The sequence below is a fragment of the Meleagris gallopavo genome, chromosome Z, assembly GCF_905368555.1.
Source record: "Meleagris gallopavo chromosome Z, MGAL_WU_HG_1.1, whole genome shotgun sequence".
Taxonomy (NCBI): Eukaryota; Metazoa; Chordata; class Aves; order Galliformes; family Phasianidae; genus Meleagris; species Meleagris gallopavo.
In genome coordinates, this window is record NC_139435.1 from 59,151,119 (window position 1) to 59,168,047 (window position 16,929).

Here is a 16,929-nt window from a genome sequence, read left to right on the forward strand (position 1 = left end):
ACAGCAAGAAGGGCTTCTTTCAATAGCAAAAGGAAGATGATGAATAATGTGGGTTCGCTGCTGAATGAGATAAGGTGGATGATCTGAAAATGGAGGACACTGAGAAGTTACTGAATGCCTTCTTTGCTTCAGTCTTCACTGCTAATACTGCCTCTCAGGAATTCCAGAACATGGATGTAAGAGAAAGAGTCTGGGGAAATAAAGCTTTCCCCTTGTTTGAGCAGGACCTGATTAGAGAGCACTTATACACAAATCCATTGGCCCCAGTGGGATGTACTCACAACTGCAGAGGGAGCTGGCAGATGACTGCCAATGCATTCTCTTTCATTTTTGAATGGTCATGGAGAAATGAACAGGTGCCTGAAGACTGATGTTTAAATGCACTGTCACTCCAGTCTTCATAAAGGTCAAGGAGGAGAAGCTATGAAACTATAGGCCAGCTGGCTTCACTGACTGGGAAGACAGATCTCTGGGAAGGTGATGGAACAGCCTATTCTCGATGTCATGTCAAAGCAAGCGGAAGAAATGGTTACCAAGAGTAGTCAACATGTATTCACAAATGGGAAATCATGCTTGACCATGCTGGTAGTCTTCTATGATGTTATGGACTAGCTGGATAGATAAGGGAAGGACAGTGGACTTTGTGTACCTTGACTTCAGCAAGGCTTTTGACTCTGTTTCCAAAAACAGCCCTGTAAGGTAAGCTAGGAAGAGTGGAATAGATGAGTGAAGAGTGGGGTGGATTGAGAACTGGTGACTGGAAGAGCTCAGAAGATTGTGTTCAGCGGTGCAAAGTCTAAGTGGAGACTGTAGCTAGCAGTGCTCTCCAGGGATCAGAGCTGGGTCTGGTTTTGTTCAGCATCTTCATCAGTGATCTGGATGTAGGGATAGAATGCATCCTCAGAAGTTTGCTGATGATACAAACCTAGACAGAGTGGCTGACACACTACAAAGCTCTGCTGCCATGTACCGAGACCAGGACAGGTTGGAGTCTTGGAATTCCTCATTAGGAATCTAATGAGGTTCAACAGGGGTAAATGTAGGGTTTTTCACCTGTGGAGGAATAATCAAGTGCATCAGAATAGATTAGGGGCTGACCTCCTGGAGAAGAGCTTTGCAGAGAAGAAGTGGTGGATCATCCTGGTGGATGACAAGTTGGCCATGAGTCAGCAATGTGACCTTTTGGCCAAGGTGGTCAGTGGTACACTGGGATGCATTAAAAAAGAGTATGACCAGCAAGTCTCTAATCTGGTCTGGTGAGGCCACATCTGAAGTTCTGTGTCCCATTTGGGGCACTCGGGTTCAAGAAAGACAGGGAACTTCTTGAGAAAGTCCCATGGATATGATTAGGGAACTGGAGCATCTCTCTTATGAGGAAAGGCTGAATAACTTGGGAATATTTGGCCTGCAGAAGAGATGGCTGAGAGGGGAACATATCAACACTTTTACAACAAAGAGGTGGTTGTGCAGAGGATGAGGTCAGACTTTTCTCAGTGGTGCCCAGCAATAGGACAAGGAGCAATGAGCATAATCTGGAACATAGAAAGTTTCATCTGAACATGTGAATGTTTTTTTACTCTGAAAACAGAAAAAAGCTGCCCAGAGGGTAGTGGATTCTCCTTCTCTGGTGATATTCAGAATCCACCTGGACACTTGCTTGTATAACCTACTCTAGGGAAACTGTCAGAGCAGTTGGGTTGGACTAGCTGATTGGCAGAGGTCACTTCCAACATCTATTATTCTGTGATTCTGTGTTATTCAGAAAAAAAGTACTGTGCTTAATATCTGCAATGGAAATGGATAATAATAAAACAATATAACCTTAATTTCCCTGTTTTTCTTTACACTTATCTGAAGACTGTCTATAAATTTGCACCACTTGTCTGGCTACCCAGTCCAGTACCATCCCTGGTGCAGAGTCCTTTTCTTCCTTACCTGCTCAGCATTTGATAAATTACTTGAACCAGACCTGTGATGCTGATAATGGAGCAGTTCCCTCTTGCCTGTAATCTCAGAGGTGTAGGCACAAACTGATGCTCAGGCTGGTCCAGGACTCAGTGTCAGGAATTGGACTTGCAGATTCCTCCTCACCAGAGACCCCTGTGGCTGCCACATCTCCTCCAGCCTCTGCCTAGGCCTCTCCCACTCCAGAAACTGCACCTTCTCCAAGGAACCTTTTGTGTTTAGGCGTTGAAAGTTAAATTTAGCTATGATATGTAAGACAAGAGAAGGCTGAAATTTCAAAAGATCATGGACCAAAAAAATCATACAAATGCTTACAACAAATCTGAGCATATTTTAGTATTTACTGCACAAAATAAAATCTGGAAATTATATATAAAAATAATTTTATTTTCTTATTTATTTTTATATATTTTTAGCATAAAAACATGTTAACATGACTGATACAAATTATAACTTCTTATTAGCACTGATGCCCACAGTTTACTAGCTTTGATGTCCAAAAATATAGAGAGGATTATTATTTATTTTATATGGAATTACATTATATATATATATATATTTATATATATATACGTAAAATATATATATATATATTAAGTATTTCTTATGTCCTTGTACTGAACTGACAATAACAAAATTCAGTTTTCAGAAACAAAACAAAAAGGAAGTATATGCGTTTAGTACTGTTTGAGAAGAATTTCTGAAAAATTAAATAAAAAAGAACAAGGAGCTGCTTATCAAACATCACTCATAGAAATGAAAGCTTGCAGGCATGTATGGATGTGTGTGTATAGACTAACTCATTTGTTCTTTATGCAAATGTCAACACTTTTTACAAGGAAAGCAGAAATTTAGGAATTGGTGTGCAATTGGAACATTCATCAACATGCAAGAATTAAAACATCTAATTTTACTTGAAAACCACTCTGAATAGGAAAAAAAATAATTGGTGAGTGATTAGCTAAATGTACACATTCACATGTGTACACATGCATTTATGTACGTGCTTGCAGATGTAGATCTGTATGTACTTGTCTTCATGTACTGATTGAAAAGGGAAAGTTATCTGCTCACGCTGTTTAATTCTTTGCTACTTCTGATCACTGGTATTATTCAATACTGTCCCAGTAAGGTATTTTTTACCAAAGTAAACCTGCATTGCTGAGTCAGTAGCATATTTTAATAGCAGTTCACAATACGTGGCCATTCTTTTCCAAAGGCAGTTCTAAGAAGGACTATTTAGCTCACTGCATCATTTTTGTACATAAATACCTTTTCACTGGAGACCAGGCTAATTTCCTAACTAATTTCTTTCAAGCATTCTTCAAACATTTGAGAAGCATTGAAGAGGAGGTTTCCTTACCACTTTTCTCAATGACATTAGGTCTATTTCAGTTAACTGTGTTCAGTTTTATTAGTAGTTTCTCTGTGGAATCTATTAAATCAGTATTTCAATGCCTCAAAAACTTCAAAGACTGCATTTTCAGAATATCTCTGTGGCAAAAGTCACAATGTTTTGAGGACAAATGTAAGGCATACTGTAAGTAATTCACTAAGAGTCACATAGGAGAAATGTATCAAAGGTGAGCTATGCCCTTACCATCTGATTGTTATTCAGTGCCTTGATCACAATACAGTTTTTTGGTGAGTCACAGGTGTCCTGGATTCAATAATCAACACAATTACTTAGATGCTTAAAACTGTGCACATGATAACTGTGCACCTACCAATTTACGGACAGAATATCAGGGAAACTATATAGAGGTCAAGGAGAAATGAAAATCTTCATGACCAAGTGTGTTATGTGTGCTCCTGGGTATGATATAGTAATTGAGTCTGAATTATTCAGTGAGAAAGAATTACAGCTAGATTAACTACAGAAGAACAACTACTTGAGACTTTTTTCTTTTTTTTTTTTCTTTTTTTTTTTTTTGTCTATTAAGTTCAGTGAACTTTGTGCTACAATTTCAGACGCACATATTACCCTTACACTTCAGAAGGAAACTATTAAATTTTATTGTGCAATTTTTATCTCCCACATAAGCGATATAAATCTTTATCTTTTTATCCTGGAAATTAGAGTTAATTGAATTTGTAACAAAGAAAGAATTAATTCATCTTAATTGCTGCAAGCTATTGTTAGAGACTGGCAAGAATGCATAGACACATGAAAATCAAAATGTTGCAGTAAATAGAATGGGTAAGTAGATGTGGCTGTTCAGACCATCCTAGTGCTTCTGGGCAAGGTTTGGAAACTAAAAAAAAAAATTCTACTAAAATAATTTTGCCCCTTCCATCATAATTGCCATACAGAATTTTCCTGACTTCAGCATGGTGAGATAGTTGAGTTAAAAAGAAAAGTTAAAAAAGAAAATCAAGTTAAAATACTTGAATTTTGAAGGTGAAACACCTTTTACTTTCATCCCTATAAAGTGCTTCTGAAATCTATTTGTATCTGAATTAACATATCATAGAATCATGGAATGTCTTGGGATGGAAGAGACCAAGAAGACCACCTACTTCCAGCCTTCTGATGTGAAAAGGGTTGCAACCCACTAGACCAGGTCGCAATCCAGTCTGGCCTTGAATGCCTCTAGGGTTGAGACATTGAGAACTTTTCTGGACAACCAGTTCCAGTATATAACCAACATCTGTGAAAAAAAATATTCCTCCCAACAGCTAATCTAAATCCCACTTTTTTTAGTTTAAAGTCTTTCCTCTTTGCCCTGTCACTATCAGACTGTGTAAAATGTCAGTCTGACTCCTGCTCATAGGCTCCCTTCAAGTACTGGAAGACTGCAATGAGGTCTTCCCAGAGCCTTGTCTTCTCCAGATTGAACAAGCTCAGTTCCCTCAACCTTTCCTCATAAGAGAGGTTCTCCAGTCCATTGATCATTTCGGTGGCTCCCCTCTGGAGTTACTCAAACAGCTCCACATCCCTCTTGTACTGGTCACCCCAGGCCTGGATGCAGTACTCCAGAGTTCTTCTCTCAGTCTATACTCATATCTGGGATTGTCTGGATGTTGCCAATGCAACACCTTGCCCTTGTCCTAGTTGACCTTTATTAAGTTCATGCAGGCCCACTTTTTTAAGCTTGTTCAAGTCTTTGTGTCAGGCATCCCTTTCTTCTATTTTATCAACTGCGCAACTCAGCTTGGCGTCATCAGCAAATTTGCTGGGGGAACACTACATCCTTCTGTCTAGTCATTGATAAAGATGTAGAAGAGCACTGGTCCCAAGACCCTTAGGGGGCACCACTCATCAGCAACCTCCAGCTGGATATGGAACCACTCACCACAATCTGCTGTCAGCAACCATCCAACCAACTCCTTATCCTTCAAACAGTACAGCATTCAAAGTCATATCACTCAAATTTAGCTCTAAAAATGTGATGTGGGAGCCTGTCAAAAAATCTGAAAGCCATAACTTTTCAAATATGTTGAAGAGTGGCATGGCAACCATATCAGCCATTTCCTCAGGACCACATGATAGATGTCATCTGACCTCATAGACTTGTATTCATTCAGCCGCATGAGGTGGTCTCAGATGAGCTTTTTTACAGTGGGAGGGATTTTGCTGCCTCACCCTCCACTTACGGGTTCAGAGAAATGAGAGGTGCAGGAAGCCTGGCTGCCAGTGAAGAGTGAGGCAAAGAACTTGTTGAACATCTTCATCTTCTCCAAGTCTGCTGTTGACTTTTTTCCTTTCTAATTTATTGGAGGGAGTACATTCACCTTGGTCTTCTGACCAACGTAGCTGTGGAATCACTTGCCATTTTTCACTTCCCTCACCGAGTTCCATGTATATCTTACCTTTCCTAAGATCATCTTTGCACATCCAATGTCTCTGTATTCTTTCCAGGTCACTCATCCCTGTTTCCATTGCCTGTACATTTTCTTCTAATCCCTAGTTGAAACATCATATCCTTTCTCAATCATGCTGGTTTCCTGCCTCATCTACTTGATGGAAAATACAATATATATTACCAAAAGGAATATGAAATAGGCTAGATTTTCATCTATTTTAAAATGGAGTAGTAAATACTGACCAAAATTGTGTTAACAAACATATTTAGTGCCTTTTCTCCCCTGTGAAATGCAGGCTGCTGCATTGTGTAACCTACAGTTTAAAATGGACTGTTTTGATCTTCTCAGTAAAATGACTTTTTGAAGTTAATTATATTGTACAAAAGTTAATTATACCAAGAAACAAATTAAAGTTCTTTCCCTTTAAAGTAATGATGATAATGATAACAGGAACAATAATTAATTAAAGTAATGTGTCAGACTGCATGTAAATGACTGTTTTACACATGAAAGTTACAACTTGGTAGCAAAAAAAAAAAAAAAGAGATGAGCAGAAGTCGACATAGGCAGTTCTCTTGATAAAAGGATGGTTCAGTGTTGAGATTTCAAGAACAAATGCTTGTGAATTCAGTAATATTTGATGACATTGCACTAATGAATATTTTTAATGATGTTATTTTATGGATTTTCCTGACTGACAATCAATGAGAAAAAGGAAAATCATTATGAAATAAAAACAAATAGAACTGCTTGTTGGTATCTAAGGAGTTTAGATGAAGGGATTTACATGATACACTGTATCAATTATTTACCATGAATTTGAATTATGAATAGCAGGTATCCTTTGTTTAGTTTTATTTTATTTTATTTTATTTTATTTTAATTTTTTTTACAGACATAGTCAATCCTACATTTGAAACAAACAAACAAAAACCCAACAATATTATATTAGGTATGTGTTTTAAAATACACATATGAACAGTAAGGAAACTTAGTGAGATTAGAGATTAGAGAAATTCTATTTCCTCATTCTTTTACCAAAGTCAAGTTAATATTTTAGATCTGAACTCAACAAAGATAGGCAGTCCAAGATCCAAAGGAAATCTACAACCTTATGAACTATGAAAGAACCATAGAATCATCAATGTTGGAAAAGACCTGCAAGACTATCTGGTCCAACTGTCCGCCTATCTCCAATATTTCCTACTAATCCACTTCCCTCAGTACAACAACAAACACTTCTTGAACACCTCCAGGGCCAACGACTCTATCACTTCTCTGAGCAGCTTGTTCCAACACCTGACCGCTCTCTTGGTGAAGAAGTATTTCCTAATATCCAACTTGAATCTTCCCTGGCACAACTTGAGGCCATTACTTCTATTCCTGTCACTAGTTACATGGGAGAAAAGGCCAACTGCCACCTCACCACAACCTTCCCTCACATAGTTGTAGAGAGCAGTAAGGAGGCTTCCCTCCTCCTCCAAAATAAATAATCCCTGTTCTGTCAGCCATTCCTCATAAGGCTTTTGCTTCAGACCCCCCACTAGCCTCGCTGCCCTTCTCTGAAAATGCTCCAGGGCCTAAATGTCTTTCTTGTAGTGAGAGGCCCAAAACTGAACACAGTACTGAAAGTGTGGGCCCACTAGTACTGAGTACAGAGGGATTATCACTTCCCTGCTCCTGCTGGCAACACTAGTTCTTATACCAGCGAGGATGCCATTAGCCTGGGTGAGGGATTCAATATTCACGTAAAAATAGGGAGGGCAGAGTTATGTACTTACACATTATTTCAGATTTAGTCATGTTATAGTAAACAATCTTCCCTGTGCAGCAACCATCTGCACATTTCATGTATTGCAGATAGGATTTGAGCCAATGATTCTGGTTAATCCACCTTCCAAACAATTGTTTCCACATCCACTCATTAGTACTCATTAGATAAGATCGAACCCTGTTCTTTTGTTGAATCAGATAAATAATCCGGATGGTGCATACTATCCAATTGAATCAATTTCTAGAGAAGCAATTATAGTTTGGTTAAACAATTGTAAAAACTGGTCATCATACTTCAGAGCCTTAAAATGTGGAATCAAAGTTGTGGGAATCCAATCTGCTTGTATTGTGATTGACTGTCCTACTTCAAATCCTGTTTGCTCCACCTTATTTCTTTTTGTTTCTAGATCTACTGAGTTTAATATACCTGTACCAGTTCCGACTCTTCCCAACAAAGTATGATATTATACTCTTTTTGTTCTTCAGCATGAAGTTTTTGGTAATGTAATGTTAAATCATAGAATGTTTTTTTTCCTGTTTTTGAGTCACACTGATAGAAGCTAAGGGTAATTGTTGGTTCTGTTCAGTTCTCATGATGTGTTTCTGACTGAGCATTGTGATTGTGTTTATCCCTCCTATTGAATGTCCCATGCATTTTAACATTTCTCATGAGGAATGGGTTCTAAATTCATAGTTTCTATTTGTCTATTTTAAGCCTGCAGCATTCTTAGCCTTTACACATGGAGGGATACCCAACCCTTTGTAAGCACAGCATGTAACATTCTTGTCTCCTTTCACCATAATCTTTGCTATCAATCCACATGACACAAAGTTCTTGCCCCCATTATGTGGGTTTCCTCTATACCAAGTACAATTCACTGCATCTAGAATGGCATTATGGAAGTCTGTGCCACTTTGTCTTTGGGTAATGTGTACAATTGGCCACCCTGGGGCGAAGGCAACAACACAAGTCATATATTTATAACAAGTGCAGTCACAGATGTCAAGTAAAGTTCAGGACCATTGGTCCCATGGGTTCTGATGTCCATTGCACTCCATACAGAATTTCAAAAGAACTAAAACTCTCCTTAGGTTTTGATTTTAACCTAATTCTTATCAAGGCAATGGGGAGGGTTTGATATCAGTATTATTTATCTTCCTGACAAATTTTATCAAATGATTCATCTTTTCTACCTGTCCACTTCTTTGTGATTTATAAGGTACGTGCCAGTAAATTCTCAATATCTTGCTGACCGTTGTACCACTTGCTCACAGAAATGATGATATCATGGCAAATACTCTAAATCAGGGTATTATTTCATTTAATAATATTAATGTACTTCTCTCACGTTATTTGTTTTACAAGAAAAGGTTTCTGGTCAACCTGAAAACCTGTCTCTCAGTACCAATAAGAACCAATACCCCCCTTTTCTAGGGAGTTCTGAAAAATCTATTTGCCATTGTTGTCCTGGAATGTTCCCTTTCCTCAGAGACCCTACTTGTACTTTATGCTTAGTATTAGGATTGTTCTTCAAACAAATTTGACACTGTTGAGTAACCTGTTTCACTGTGGTATATAAATTACAACCAACAATTACCTTGCTCAGATACTTGTAAAGAGCATTTGCTCCCTAGTGTGTTTTATTATGTTCCCTTAGAACTAGTTTCCATAAGATGCTCAAGGGCATGACAACATGTCCACCAGATGTATATACTCATCATCAGTTTGCTCCTCCATTTCTAAATTGTTAATGAAATTATTACTGTCTCTAAAATTCCTATTGCCTTTATAACTTCTAACTCAAGTTCAGGAATTCAAAGTTTACCATCTGCAATTAAAGTTAGAACACCAGTTCTAACTTTCAATCAGGCCATGATTGAGCACTGACGTGCATACTGTTCTGGGCCTCCTGGGCTTTGACTTCTTTTGCTGCCCTCACTGCTTGCTGTGCTTGTTGTCTGTGGCATAGAGCCATAGTCTTCATTGGGACTTTGGGCATGATCAGTGTCCTCTACTGTTTAGTCACAGATGGCTGGGCTTGGTGGAGCATGTTTCCATTTATCTGACCTTGCTGCCTTGTACACTTGCCAAGGATGCCCAGAGCAGGTGTGCAAAGCTCCTGATGGCCAGGGGTTTCAGGCATAAAGGCCTTTTTCCTTTCTCTGCCACTAGAAATAGAGGCTGCTGCATGCAGATCAGGCAGCTTGGAGGTACTGCTAGCAGATTTTGGTGTCTTACCACTTGCTGTGGTGCAGCTGCCTGAGCCACTGCCTGCTGAGGGGGAGATGGCAAGATAGGCATGTTGGTCATATCTTTCTGGAAGGTGCTTCCATGGGACCGTCTCATTGTCTTCCACATTGTTTGCCTGCAAGAGAAGGCAAGAAGAAAGGCCAAGTTATTTTGAATACTTCCCTGTGTTGCCCTCCATGGCCCTGCTGCAAATGCTCCTGCAACCTAGCCTTGAGGGTCACTGCATGGGCTGCTGCCACACTACTCCACAGAACTAGCCAGGAAGAGAGCAGCTCCTCTCCCTCTTGGCTTAGTCTGCCAGTGGGATGGTCTGGCTGTCTCCTTCAGCATGTTGTCCCTGCTTGTCAGTTGCCTGCTTGTCAGCAGCTGGCAGGGCTGCCAGAGCCACTCCCTGTGGTTCCCTATCTGTGCCTTGTGGCTTCCATATGGGCATGGCAGCGGCGGCAGCCTGTTCTCATGAAGGGTCAATTCTGGGCTCTGACTGCCCGCTATCATTGTGTGAGGTGGCCTGCAGATCACCTACAGGGAGGAGAAAGAGAGGGACTGAGGCACCCATACAGGCTCCACAGCATCCAGAGTGCCATCAAGCCTGGGCCTGATGTGAGGCTGGGCAGCTCCTGGCCAAGGATGGCAAAGCTGAGCTTGGCCAGACTGTCCTCTACCTCTCATCTCTGAGCAGCTGAGGCCATGTGGGCCTTGGCTTCCCCAGGCATCAGCTCTGCATGGAGATACTTCCAGGTGTCAGGAACTGCAGTGCTCAGGCTGTAGGTCCTCAGGGCCAGCTGGCCAACTCTCCCCAAAACCATGCTCCTCCTACTGGTGCTCTCCATGCCATCTCATCATTCTGCGGGTGAAGACTTTCCACCTAAAACCCCATGTATGTCCTGTGTCACCAGGGTGCTGCCCTCGTTCAGCAGTGAGCCTCCAGTTGCACTCCATTCCCATTTTTGGAGCTGCCAGTTCCCACTGTCCTGGGATCTGCCCCAGGATCCTAGGACTTTTGGACTAGCTTTCACCTTCTCAAGACATCTCTTGTCCTCTCTTTCTCTGTTCACTCCTGAAGACGCTGTCTTCAGCCTGTGTCCGGTTCTCAGTGCCCAGCTGACAGAGATACATTACCTGCAGAGCAAAGAGATACATTTGCTGTAGAGCAAACAAAGGCAGTGATAGAGCCTGTATTCAAGATACAGTCACTACAGAACATGAAAACAAGGAAAGAGGAATTAACTCACATGTCACAGTAACAGTTCAGAAAAACAGCAAACTCAGGAATGCAACTTTCTCTGGTTCGAATTATGGCACACCGGAACTTGGGGGGGTAAACTGCACAGGCTCTGAGTGCTTACATGCTCCTGAAATCACAGCCAGAAGCTGTGGTGAAAGTCAGGATGTTGGCTACTACCTCATCTGGCCATGCACCAACTACTGGAGGGTTTGTTCATTCCCCAGCCTCCAACAATCTCCTCCAGTGTGCAAGGAGACCACGGCATTTTGGTCCTTCTTGCACCTTTCAAGGCCATTTTACCTTGTGTTTCCCAGGCTCCAGGTCCTCAGGGGCAGGGAGCAGAAGATTATTCATGGTGCCAACTTGTGACTTGAGCGAGGTGTACTTGACTGTAATCTATATCCTTAGTGAGGAGGACCAAGTTGTCTGCAACATTCTTAAAGCACTGGGTCTGCCATTCCTTGGTCTCTCACTCAAGTCCCACAGGGTTTCATAAAGCTTCTGGATCCACCCTTGCAAAGACTGATTTTGTCTTTACAGCAGCCTTCAGGATCCCATTATGTCTTTTTATTATACCTGCTCCCCTTGGATTATAGGGGAGGTGAAACCTCTCTATATTCTCTTTGGTCCAATTCTGCACAGTTGCACCTATGAAATGTGTACCTTGGTCACTCTCAATAACCTCAGAAGTCCTGTATGACACCATTGACCTAGTTAGTGCTTTAATGGTATAGGCTTTGTTTGTCTTTGGTACAGGATATGCTTACATCAACCCACTTGCTGTATCAACACAGGTTAGGGCACATTTGGCCCCCTCAGATCAAGGAAGGGGACCTGTATAATTCATCTGCCATTGCTTTGAGGGGTTGTGTCCTCTGGTAAGTTGGGATTGTTTCTGACAGAAGTCTTGGTCTAATTCCTTAGCAAGAGTCACAGTCCTGACATGCCTGAACAATATCCAGTAACTATATGGGCAGCTCTCGTGCCTTAGCTGCTGCCCACACAGTTTTCTGTCCTGAGTGTTGTAGTTTCCTACACAGCAAGTGAGTGATGTCTTCTGCTGATATATTTCCTAGCCATTTAAGTCAAGCCAGTGTGTCAGCTTCATCATTGCCTGGAGACTGTAAAGGTTGATGTCCAAAGATGTGGTATGCTCACACATTCCTGTGCCTAATCATCCACATATCAACCCACATCTTTGCCCCAGATAGATTGGGTATGGATTGTCCAATCCTGAGGGCCCATTGTGCTATCCAGAGCATGAGCCCTTGGTAGACTGCCCAACTATCCATGCAGATGTTCACTGCCCAGCTGTTCAGTTATAGCCATCCATACAGTTTGTAGTTCATCCCACTGGCTACTTCACCTATCCCTCAGTTGGAATCATATTATTTCAGTCAGGGGATGGTATGCAGCAGATTGCCACTTATTTGAGTTTCTTTTACTTGATCCATCCGTGTACCAAACATCTTCTGGAATAGGATACTTCCCCTCCTGGATGGGACTCTTCTCTGGGCAAGTGACACACCTCGAGTGTCTCACTGTGATACATTACTGACCTGAGTATTTTCTGCAATTCTTTCTCAGTGGAGATGATGACAGATGGCTTCTCTGACTCAGGCAGGTGACACAGCATGCCAGTATTTGTGATTAGGCCACTCCTGTCTTAGGAATATGGGTTAGACCTGGGTAACCTCTTCAGTCTGAGTAATTGGTTCTACTGCCTAGTAGAAGTCTAGTGCAGAACAGGTAGCCAATAATTGCTTTTCAACCACACTGTATCTTTCTTCTGCTTCATGCCAAACCTGTGACCAGAACCCATCCAGAGTTTGAATGGAACTCTGGCACTCCCACAAAAGCCAGCTGAACCCTTCTTGAGTTACATGCTCAACTAGTTCATCTGGAAGTGTTGGGTCAAATATACCCAGCAACTGGGCCTGTTTGACAGCTGTTTTTGCTTGCTGGAAAGCTTCTTGTTCCATTCTATTCCAATTCCATACTATGCATTTTTTTGTTAATTGATATAGTTACTAGCAATTGTGCTAAGAGGGGCATAAAAGATTGCCAGTATTTTAATATACTCAAGAACTCTTGCAACTTCTTTGGTGTCATAGGAACTGGGAATTCTTGGACCTTATCTGTGATTGTGCTGGGTAAGACCTTAATCTTACCTGACCAGATAACACCCAGGACTTTAACTGAAGCTGTGGTCTTTGTACTTTCTGTAGGTTTATAGCCTATCTTTTTTTCCTGTAAGTAATTAGTGATGGCACTGCCTTCCCTATTGCCTTGATTGAGTCAGACATTAACATCATAACATAGATGTAGTGGTACATTTTGACAGTAGATGGTTTGTTCCAATTTGCCAAGATGTGTCATCAGATTATGACAAAAAGTAGGTGAATGCACATATCCTCGAGGTAGGACTTGGCCAACCCTTGTACTTGAAAGCAAACTGAGATCCTTTAGCAATTGGAGTGCTGAAAAATGCTAGATCCAGAATGCAGTGATATGTTTCTATTTCTCTACTTAATGTATCTATGAGGGAGGTGATATTGGGTATGGCTGCATGGATTGGTGGCATGACTTGATTCAGTTCTCTGTAGTTTAGTGTCATTTATCATGTACCATCTGATTTCCTCACTGGCCATACATGGGAGTTGTATGGGCTGTGAGCAGGTCTAATAATCCATACACAATTTAGGTCCTGCAAAGTCTTGGTAATTTCATCTTGCCCACTGAGGAGTCTGTACTGCTTTGTATTTGTCATCTGGCATGACTGTGGCACAGGCTCAATTTTTGCATGGTTCCTTAAAATTGACTGCACTGCCCAGATGCTAATATATCTTTCCCTTAGTCTGTACTCCCCCACATTGGTTTGGAGAGTCAGACTCTACAGGATGTCTATCCCCAGTATGTACTCTGGAATCAGAGTGATAGACAGCTTCTACTCCTGGGGTAGAAGATGCCCAACCTCCAATTTCAAACACATTTGGGTTACAGGGTATCATCTGCCTCCCAAACTCATCTATCATTGCCTTAGTGCCCAGGAATTTATTTGGGTCATCGTACATGATTGATGATTCTGCCCCAGTATCTGCTAGAATCATAATGTGTTATACATTCTTTCAGGACTGATGAACTGTTATTTCCACATAGACTTTTTGTTCCCCTTTAGAGATATTAGTACTGGGGAATTTTGGCTACTCCATCATGCCATCAGCTCTGCAGTCCCCAAGTCTTTTTCTTCCAATGGCCCAATCATGGCTGCCTGGGCTGCCTGAGGAGGTTTACGTTTTTTTCAGTGGGATTATGTTGTCTTCTAGATTCCCCGTGTCTCATGGAATCTGTTCTATAAATCTAATTTCTTCCCTTTTAGGGGAGAATTCAAATCTTTGACTGTATGTTAATTGTTTCCGTAGTTTTAATAAGAAGTAATTAGGTTGTTCATCTATCTTTTTAAATTGAACTCTAGCTCTAATTAGGTCATTAAACATTTGTTTTCTTGAGATCTCAACGGGTGCAGATTGGATTACTTTAGCTGCTAATCTCCTGTGTAGTTGTGGTAGATGGACTTCCAGCCTTTCCACCACCATTCAAAGTCCTAGGCTCCCTCAGATCTGTCACGAATTGGGTAGCCTATTGTATTATGGACTCCAAGGCTACTAAGGGGTTCAGAATATTTACCAAAGTACCGTACTGATGTGGCAGAAATGTTCGTAAATAGAATATGATTGTAGGAAACTGAGAGACTTGGCTCTTCCTGCTATCTGACAACTACATAATTCATTTGAATTTATGACCCTAAGCATCTGACTCTGGAAATTTGAGCTTAAGGTAGCATAAATAAGATAATGTCTTAATTCAGAACAGTTGTTCTATGTGATGAAAATGACATTTTAAAATGTGGATGCCTGTCTTTTAAGAAGCTAGAGGATCATTAGGCCTGTATTTAAGAGTATGTCAGTCTTTTTTGACTGTGTTACATGGTATGCAGCCATTAACCATTTGATCAATTAATGATTTTCTTCATTACGTTGGACCATTAAGTGGCATATAATCTTTGCCTGAGGGCATGGTGAGTGATAATGGATGCCAGTTTTGAAATTTCCGGTCCATTTGCCACACTTTCTGCCCCCATGATGCATGACTGGAACAGCCACACAGGCACACTTTCTCTTGGCTTTTGTCTAAACTGCTGTACTAAATCCGTCAGTTCAGCTGCCATATATAGGCAAGCCGTTACATGTAGTGTGGTCTGGTTGGGAGGCCACTGATTAGGGGGCATCCCCACGGGCTGCAGGGAGATGGGCCGCTCCTCTGTGAGCCTCTCCTGGGCTGTGGGGAGGTGCTGCTCTGTGCCTGGAACACCTCCTGCCTTCCTCCTACTCTGACTGGGTGCCCACGGGGCCGCCACTTTCCTGCATCTCACCTCTCTCTCCTGGCTGCTGTTGGGTGGTAGTTTCCCTCTCTTCCATCTGCTGTCCCAGAGTGCACCCCACGTTGCCCATGGCTCAGCTCCAGCAGCGGTGGGGCCCTGTTGAAGCAGTTGAAGCGGTGCTTCTCTGACATAGAACAGTGCTGCGCTCAGCTCAGGGAGACCACTTCTGCAGCTTCCTCCTTCCTATCAATACCTTAATATTAAACCTAATACATATATTCCTCATTTATAGCTGATGTACTATTTTATTATTTCAAGGTGAATCTTTTTTCTAATCCTCTTGAAATCTGTCCATTTTTCAGAAATTTTTGCATTCTTGTGATAGGTATTCAGCAGCCATTGACACTGAGTTAGAATGTATTCTTCACAAACATTGTATTTGCTTGAAGGCTATAAATTCTGAGAGAAGAAATTTATACTTTTATAAATTTTTATACTTTTATACATTTACTTATAACTGTGGTTGGTTTTCTTGGCTCCAGTTTTCACAAGGAAGATACAAAAATGATCTGACAATGGGAGAACTACTGGAATAGGGTGGAGTTCTTGAGTACCAGCAACACGTTAATAATATTATCGTGTGGGAAAATACCAGGGAGACCAGGAACCACGGTTCTGCAATTGCTTTATCATTTTTATATGACACTTCTTTCCTCCCAGAGCTGGAAGCCACATGGGAAACTAAAGCATTCTGGGAACCAGGAGCTACAGCTCCAACCTCCTACTACCAGTAGCTCACAGCATAATATTATGACATGGAATACTGGTTAGAACCATGAGAATGTCTTTGATCAAATAAGAAAGAATAAGAAAATGAAGGATCAAATCTAAACCACAAATTTAGCTTTTGAAGCAGTGCCTTGCAAAAGAGCTGGAAAATGCTGTCTTTTGAAGAATTCTTCACTGACTTGGCAGAAGCTGTCAGATCATGAGATAGAATCAGATTCCAGGTAGAACTCTGTAGAGATGTAGAGGTCTGCGAAGTAGTAGCTATACTCAGATTTGGCAATTAGTAACCTGAGCTGACTCATCTAAATTTAGTTTGAGTACCTTACACTACAGAGTAATCATAAGCATGAAGAATTTAAATTCTCTCCTTCCCCTCTCCCCCACCCCCCCAAAAAAAGGAAAGTAAAAATTTTAAATCGAGAAACATTGAGAAATTGCAAAAATGTGCAAATGTGGGATGAAGTCCAAAAGCAAAATGGTTTTGATATATCATCCATGACTACAAATAAAGCGTCAGGCTGAGACAGTTTAGATATTTTCTATTCTGAGCATTTGACTATCATGTTGGCTTAAAGCTACTTTTTTCTTTTCCACTCTCAAGTCTCTCCTGAGAGTTTTCTGTGTTCCCAAGTTTTGCTCATTTTTATGTGATATACTAGTCTAATCAGATCAATACTCACGTCATCTTGACATGTACTTTGCAGAGGTCTTTACAGTAGCTTTTACAATGTTTCCTCT